The sequence below is a fragment of the Salmo salar genome, chromosome ssa01 (genome assembly GCF_905237065.1).
Source record: "Salmo salar chromosome ssa01, Ssal_v3.1, whole genome shotgun sequence".
NCBI lineage: Eukaryota > Metazoa > Chordata > Actinopteri > Salmoniformes > Salmonidae > Salmo > Salmo salar.
The window spans coordinates 98455938-98465041 of NC_059442.1; positions in this window are offsets into that span (position 1 = coordinate 98455938).

Consider the following 9104-nt stretch of genomic DNA (forward strand, 5'->3'; position numbering starts at 1 on the left):
TTAACAAACAACAGAGGCATGTTAACAAACAACAGAGGCATGTTGATAAAACTACAGAAACATGTTAACAAAACAACAGAGGCATGTTAATAAAACTACAGAGGCATGTTAATAAAACTACAGAGGCATGTTAACAAACAACAGAGGCATGTTAATAAAACTACAGAGTCATGTTAACAAAACAACAGAGGCATGTAAACAAAACAACAGAGGCATGTCAACAAACAACAGAGGCATGTTGATAAAACTACAGAGTCATGTTAACAAACAACAGAGGCATGTTAATAAAACTACAGAGTCATGTTAACAAACAACAGAGGTGTGTTAACAAACAACAGAGGCATGTTAACAAACAACAGAGGCATGTTGATAAAACTACAGAGTCATGTTAACAAAACAACAGAGGCATGGTAATAAAACAACAGAGGCATGTTAACAAACAACAGAGGCATGTTAACAAACAACAGAGGCATGTTAACAAAACAACAGAGGCATGTTAACAAACAACAGAGGCATGTTAACAAACAACAGAGCCATGTTAAAAAACAACAGTTATGTCAACAAACAACAGAGGCATGTTAACAAAACAACAGAGGCATGTCAACAAACAACAGAGGCATGTTAATAAAACTACAGAGGCATGTTGATAAAACTACAGAGTCATGTTAACAAACAACAGAGGCATGTTAATAAAACTACAGAGTCATGTTAACAAACATTAGAGACATATTAACAAACAACAGAGGCACGTCAACAAACAACAGAGGCATGTTAATAAAACTACAGCGTCATGTTAACAAACAACAGAGGCATGTTAACAAACAACAGAGGCATGTTAACAAACAACAGAGGCATGTTGATAAAACTACAGCGTCATGTTAACAAACAACAGAGTCATGTTAACAAACAACAGAGGCATGTTAACAAACTACAGAGGCATGTTAACAAAACAACAGAGGCATGGTAATAAAACAACAGAGGCATGTTAATAAAACAACAGAGTCATGTTAACAAACAACAGAGGCATGTTGATAGAACTACAGAGTCATGTTAACAAACAACAGAGGCATGTTGATAGAACTACAGAAACATGTTAACAAAACAACAGAGGCATGTTAATTAAAACTACAGAGGCATGTTAACAAACAACAGAGGCATGTTAATAAAACTACAGAGTCATGTTAACAAACAACAGAGGCATGTTAATAAATCAGCAAATGTATGATAACAAAACAACCGAGGCATGTAAATAAAACTACAGAGTCATGTTAACAAACAACAGAGGCATGTAAACAAAACAACAGAGGCATGTCAACAAACAACAGAGGCATGTTGATAACACTACAGAGTCATGTTAACAAAACAACAGAGGCATGGTAATAAAACAACAGAGGCATGTTAACAAACAACAGAGGCATGTTAATAAAACAACAGAGTCATGTTAACAAACAACAGAGGCATGTAAATAAAACAACAGAGTCATGTTAACAAACAACAGAGGCATGTAAACAAAACAACAGAGGCATGTCAACAAACAACAGAGGCATGTTAACAAACAACAGAGGCATGTTGATAACACTACAGAGTCATGTTAACAAAACAACAGAGGCATGGTAATAAAACAACAGAGGCATGTTAACAAACAACAGAGGCATGTTAACAAAACAACAGAGGCATGTTAACAAAACAACAGAGGCATGTTAACAAAACAACAGAGGCATGTTAACAAACAACAGAGGCATGTTGATAAAACTACAGAGTCATGTTAACAAACATTAGAGGCATGATAACAAACAACAGAGGCATGTTAACAAAGAACAGAGGCATGTCAACAAACAACAGAGGCATGTTAATAAAACTACAGCGTCATGTTAACAAACAACAGAGGCATGTTAACAAAAAACAGAGGCATGTTAACAAACAACAGAGGCATGTTGATAAAACTACAGAGTCATGTTAACAAACAACAGAGGCATGTTAATAAAACTACAGCGTCATGTTAACAAAAAATAGAGGCATGTTAACAAAACAACAGAGGCATGGTAATAAAACAACAGAGGCATGTTAACAAACAACAGCGGCATGGTAATAAAACAACAGAGGCATGTTAATAAAACAACAGAGTCATGTTAACAAACAACAGAAGCATGTCAATAAAACAACAGAGTCATGTTAACAAACAACAGAGGCATGTTAACAAAACAACAGAGGCATGTTAACAAACAACAGAGGCATGTTAATAAAACTACAGAGTCATGTTAACAAAACAACAGAGGCATGTTAACAAAACTACAGAGGCATGTTAATAAAACAACAGAGGCATGTTAACAAACAACAGAGGCATGTTAATAAAACAACAGAGTCATGTTAACAAACAACAGAGGCATGTTAACAAACAACAGAGGCATGTTAACAAACAACAGAGGCATGTTGATAAAACTACAGAGTCATGTTAACAAAACAACAGAGGCATGGTAATAAAAAAACAGAGGCATGTTAACAAACAACAGAGGCATGTTAACAAACAACAGAGGCATGTTAACAAAACAACAGAGGCATGTTAACAAACAACAGAGGCATGTTAACAAACAACAGAGGCATGTTAACAAAACAACAGAGGCATGTTAACAAACAACAGAGGCATGTTAACAAAACAACAGAGGCATGTTAACAAACAACAGAGGCATGTTAACAAACAACAGAGGCATGTTGATAAAACTACAGAGTCATGTTAACAAACAACAGAGGCATGTTAACAAAACAACAGAGGCATGTTAACAAACAACAGAGGCATGTTAACAAAACAACAGAGGCATGGTAATAAAACAACAGAGGCATGTTAATAAAACAACAGAGTCATGTTAACAAACAACAGAGGCATGTTGATAGAACTACAGAGTCATGTTAACAAACAACAGAGGCATGTTGATAGAACTACAGAAACATGTTAACAAAACAACAGAGGCATGTTAATTAAAACTACAGAGGCATGTTAACAAACAACAGAGGCATGTTAATAAAACTACAGAGTCATGTTAACAAACAACAGAGGCATGTTAATAAATCAGCAAATGTATGATAACAAAACAACCGAGGCATGTAAATAAAACTACAGAGGCGTGTCAACAAACAACAGAGGCATGTTGATAGAACTACAGAGTCATGTTAACAAACAACAGAGGCATGTTGATAGAACTACAGAAACATGTTAACAAAACAACAGAGGCATGTTAATTAAAACTACAGAGGCATGTTAACAAACAACAGAGGCATGTTAATAAAACTACAGAGTCATGTTAACAAACAACAGAGGCATGTTAATAAATCAGCAAATGTATGATAACAAAACAACCGAGACATGTAAATAAAACTACAGAGGCATGTCAACAAACAACAGAGGCATGTTAACAAACAACAGAGGCATGTTGATAACACTACAGAGTCATGTTAACAAAACAACAGAGGCATGGTAATAAAACAACAGAGGCATGTTAACAAACAACAGAGGCATGTTAACAAACAACAGAGGCATGTTAACAAACAACAGAGGCATGTTAACAAAACAACAGAGGCATGTCAACAAACAACAGAGGCATGTTGATAAAACTACAGAGTCATGTTAACAAACATTAGAGGCATGATAACAAACAACAGAGGCATGTTAACAAAGAACAGAGGCATGTTAACAAACAACAGAGGCATGTTAATAAAACAACAGAGGCATGTTAACAAACAACAGAGGCATGTTAACAAAACAACAGAGGCATGTTAACAAACAACAGAGGCATGTTAATAAAACTACAGCGTCATGTTAACAAAAAATAGAGGCATGTTAACAAAACAACAGAGGCATGTTAACAAAACAACAGAGGCATGTCAACAAACAACAGAGGCATGTTGATAAAACTACAGAATCATGTTAACAAAAAAACAGAGGCATGTTAATAAAAATACAGAGGCATGTTAACAAACAACAGAGGCATGGTAATAAAACAACAGAGGCATGTTAACAAAACAACAGAGGCATGTTAACAAACAACAGAGGCATGTTAATAAAACAACAGAGGCATGTTAACAAACAACAGAGGCATGTTAATAAAACAACAGAGTCATGTTAACAAACAACAGAGGCATGTTAACAAACAACAGAGGCATGTTAACAAACAACAGAGGCATGTTGATAAAACTACAGAGTCATGTTAACAAAAAAACAGAGGCATGTTAATAAAAATACAGAGGCATGTTAACAAACAACAGAGGCATGTTAATAAAACTACAGAGTCATGTTAACAAACAACAGAGGCATGTTAACAAATCAGCAAATGTATGTTAACAAAACAACAGAGGCATGTTAACAAACAACAGAGGCATGTTAACAAACAACAGAGGCATGTTAACAAAACAACAGAGTCATGTTAACAAACAACAGAGGCATGTTAACAAAACAACAGAGGCATGGTAATAAAACAACAGAGGCATGTTAACAAACAACAGAGGCATGTTAATAAAACAACAGAGGCATGTTAACAAACAACAGAGGCATGTTAACAAACAACAGAGGCATGTTAACAAACAACAGAGGCATGTTAACAAACAACAGAGGCATGTTAACAAACAACAGAGGCATGTTAATAAAACAACAGAGGCATGTTAACAAACAACAGAGGCATGTTAATAAAACAACAGAGGCATGTTAACAAACAACAGAGGCATGTTAACAAAACAACAGAGGCATGGTAATAAAACAACAGAGGCATGTTAACAAACAACAGAGGCATGTTAACAAAACAACAGAGGCATGTTAATAAAACAACAGAGGCATGTTAACAAACAACAGAGGCATGTTAACAAAACAACAGAGGCATGTTAATAAAACAACAGAGGCATGTTAACAAAACAACAGAGGCATGTTAATAAAACAACAGAGGCATGTTAACAAACAACAGAGGCATGTTAACAAAACAACAGAGGCATGGTAATAAAACAACAGAGGCATGTTAACAAACAACAGAGGCATGTCAACAAACAACAGAGGCATGTTGATAAAACTACAGAGTCATGTTAACAAACAACAGAAGCATGTCAATAAAACAACAGAGGCATGTTAATAAAACAACAGAGGCATGTTCATAAAACTACAGAGTCATGTTAACAAACAACAGAAGCATGTTAATAAAACAACAAAGTCATGTTCATAAAACTACAGAGTCATGTTAACAAACAACAGAGGCATGTTAACAAACAACAGAGGCATGTTGATAAAACTACAGAGTCATGTTAACAAAAAAACAGTGGAATGTTAATAAAAATACAGAGGCATGTTAACAAACAACAGAGGCATGTTAATAAATCAGCAAATGTATGTTAACAAAACAACAGAGGCATGTTAACAAACAACAGAGGCATGTAAATAAATCAGCAAATGTATGTTAACAAAACAACAGAGGCATGTAAACAAACAACAGAGGCATGTAAACAAACAACAGAGGCATGTTAACAAAACAACAGAGGCATGTTAACAAACAACAGAGGCATGTTAATAAAACAACAAAGTCATGTTCATAAAACTACAGAGTGATGTTAACAAACAACAGAGGAATGTTAACAAACAACAGAGGCATGTTAACAAACAACAGAGGCATGTTGATAAAACAACAGAGTCATGTTAACAAAACAACAGAGGCATGTTATTAAACAACATAGGAATGTTAACAAACAACAGAGGCATGTTGATAAAACTACAGAGTCATGTTAACAAACAACAGAGGCATGTTAATAAAACAACAGAGTCATGTTAACAAAACAACAGAGGCATGTTAATAAAACTACAGAGTCATGTTGACAAACAACAGAGGCATGTAAACAAAACAATAGAGGCATGTCAACAAACAACAGAGGCATGTTGATAAAACTACAGAGTCATGTTAACAAACAACAGAGGCATGTTAATAAAACTACAGCGTCATGTTAATAAAACTACAGAGTCATGTTAACAAACAACAGAGGCATGTCAATAAAACAACAGAGGCATGTTAATAAAACAACAGAGTCATGTTCATAAAACTACAGAGTCATGTTAACAAACAACAGAAGTATGTTAATAAAACAACAAAGTCATGTTCATAAAACTACAGAGTCATGTTAACAAACAACAGAGGTATGTTAACAAACAACAGAGGCATGTTGATAAAACTACAGAGTCATGTTAACAAACAACAGAGGCATGTTAACAAACAACAGAGGCATGTTGATAAAACTACAGAGTCATGTTAACAAAAACACAGTGGCATGTTAATAAAAATACAGAGGCATGTTAACAAACAACAGAGGCATGTTAATAAATCAGCAAATGCATGTTAACAAAGAACAGAGGCATGTCAACAAACAACAGAGGCATGTTAATAAAACTACAGCGTCATGTTAACAAACAACAGAGGCATGTTAACAAAAAACAGAGGCATGTTAACAAACAACAGAGGCATGTTGATAAAACTACAGAGTCATGTTAACAAACAACAGAGGCATGTTAATAAAACTACAGCGTCATGTTAACAAAAAATAGAGGCATGTTAACAAAACAACAGAGGCATGGTAATAAAACAACAGAGGCATGTTAACAAACAACAGAGGCATGTTGATAGAACTACAGAGTCATGTTAACAAACAACAGAGGCATGTTAATAAAACTACAGCGTCATGTTAACAAAAAATAGAGGCATGTTAACAAAACAACAGAGGCATGGTAACAAAACAACAGAGGCATGTTAACAAACAACAGCGGCATGTTAATTAAAACTACAGAGTCATGTTAACAAACAACAGAAGCATGTCAATAAAACAACAAAGTCATGTTAACAAACAACAGAGGCATGTTAACAAACAACAGAGGCATGTTGATAAAACAACAGAGTCATGTTAACAAACAACAGAGGAATGTTAATAAAACAACAGAGGCATGTTAATAAAACAACAGAGTCATGTTAATAAAACAACAGAGTCATGTTAACAAACAACAGAGGCATGTTAATAAAACAACAAAGGCATGTTAATAAAACAACAGAGTCATGTTAACAAACAACAGAGGCATGTTAACAAACAACAGAGGCATGTTGATAAAACAACAGAGTCATGTTAACAAAAAAACAGTGGAATGTTAATAAAAATACAGAGGCATGTTAACAAACAACAGAGGCATGTTAATAAATCAGCAAATGTATGTTAACAAAACAACAGAGGCATGTTAACAAACAACAGAGGCATGTAAATAAATCAGCAAATGTATGTTAACAAAACAACAGAGGCATGGTAATAAAACAACAGAGGCATGTAAACAAACAACAGAGGCATGTAAACAAAACAACAGAGTCATGTCAACAAACAACAGAGGCATGTTAATAAAACAACAAAGTCATGTTCATAAAACTACAGAGTGATGTTACCAAACAACAGAGGAATGTTAACAAACAACAGAGGCATGTTAACAAACAACAGAGGCATGTTAATAAAACAACAGAGTCATGTTAACAAAACAACAGAGGCATGTTATTAAACAACATAGGAATGTTAACAAACAACAGAGGCATGTTGATAAAACAACAGAGTCATGTTAACAAAACAACAGAGGCATGTTATTAAACAACATAGGAATGTTAACAAACAACAGAGGCATGTTGATAAAACTACAGAGTCATGTTAACAAAACAACAGAGGCATGTTAATAAAACTACAGAGTCATGTTAACAAACAACAGAGGCATGTAAATAAAACTACAGAGTCATGTTGACAAACAACAGAGGCATGTAAACAAAACAATAGAGGCATGTCAACAAACAACAGAGGCATGTTAATAAAACTACAGCGTCATGTTAATAAAACTACAGAGTCATGTTAACAAACAACAGAGGCATGTTAATAAAACAGTGACTTTTTCCCCAAGGATATTGCTTTTTACAGGGATAAGTCAGGGGCATTTAGTTGTGAAGTTCCTGTAATAATGCTTTTGTATGGAGCGCTATTAAATTTAAATAAAAGTTGATTGACTGAAGTGAGCAGTTACTTACCGTCAGCTTGGGCAGCTCTCCTCACATCTCTCACACTGTGTGTGTGTGTGTGTGTGTGTGTGTGTGTGTGTGTGTGTGTGTGTGTGTGTGTGTGTGTGTGTGTGTGTGTGTCCACTATGGTGGAATGTTCCTTCTAAACAGCAAGTTATCACATATAACAAGAATAGTTTGGCACCAGTTCAGCATTTGACAGTTTGACAGAAACATCAAAACAAACTGTTTTAAATATGTTTTTATTTTATTGTAATATGGGACCTAAATTAACATATTAACCAATAATCTAGATAGGAAACACACACATATCAATACATACAATAAAACATATAAATATCAGCTCCCGAGTGACACAGCGGGTCTAAGTCACTGCATCTCAGTGCAAGAGGCTTCACTACAGTCCCTTTATCACATCCCGCTCTGATTGGGAGTCCCATAGGGCGGTGCACAATTCGCCCAGCGTCGTCCGGGTTTGGCTTGCCTAGTTAAATAAAGGTTAAATAAACATTTTTTTTATAAATTATTAAAATACAAATGTATTTTTACATGCATTCCTGATGTAGTTACATAGTCAAACACCAAATAGTCATTCACTATTGATATTATAATTTAATTCAACGATAAAAGCTACTGAAATGAGAGTCTGGGGTAGGCTACTGAGGACAAAAATAGCAAAGTAACTTTGGAAGTCAAACACAAAAGCTTTCTCAGGAGTTGGAGGACAGGGCTTATAACAACATTCACAACGGAGAGAACAAACCTTGCAGCTTATGACATCGAGATATTATTTGTTTTCCTGCAGGGGAAAGAGTTCATAAACCTTGAAAACAAACAACGTACAGACTGGTGACAAGAGCGTGGTGAAAGCTGCACTCTGAAGCAGGACACGTCCGCTTTAGGAAGGAAACATATTTCTGGAGAAAACAAACAACAGTCTATGTAACCCCACTGTGAACCAAAGACCCCACAGACACCCTTGTCGGACTACCTCCAATAACTTCCATTACCTCTGCGCGACCTTTAACCCAGATGTGGTCCTGCGCCTAAAGC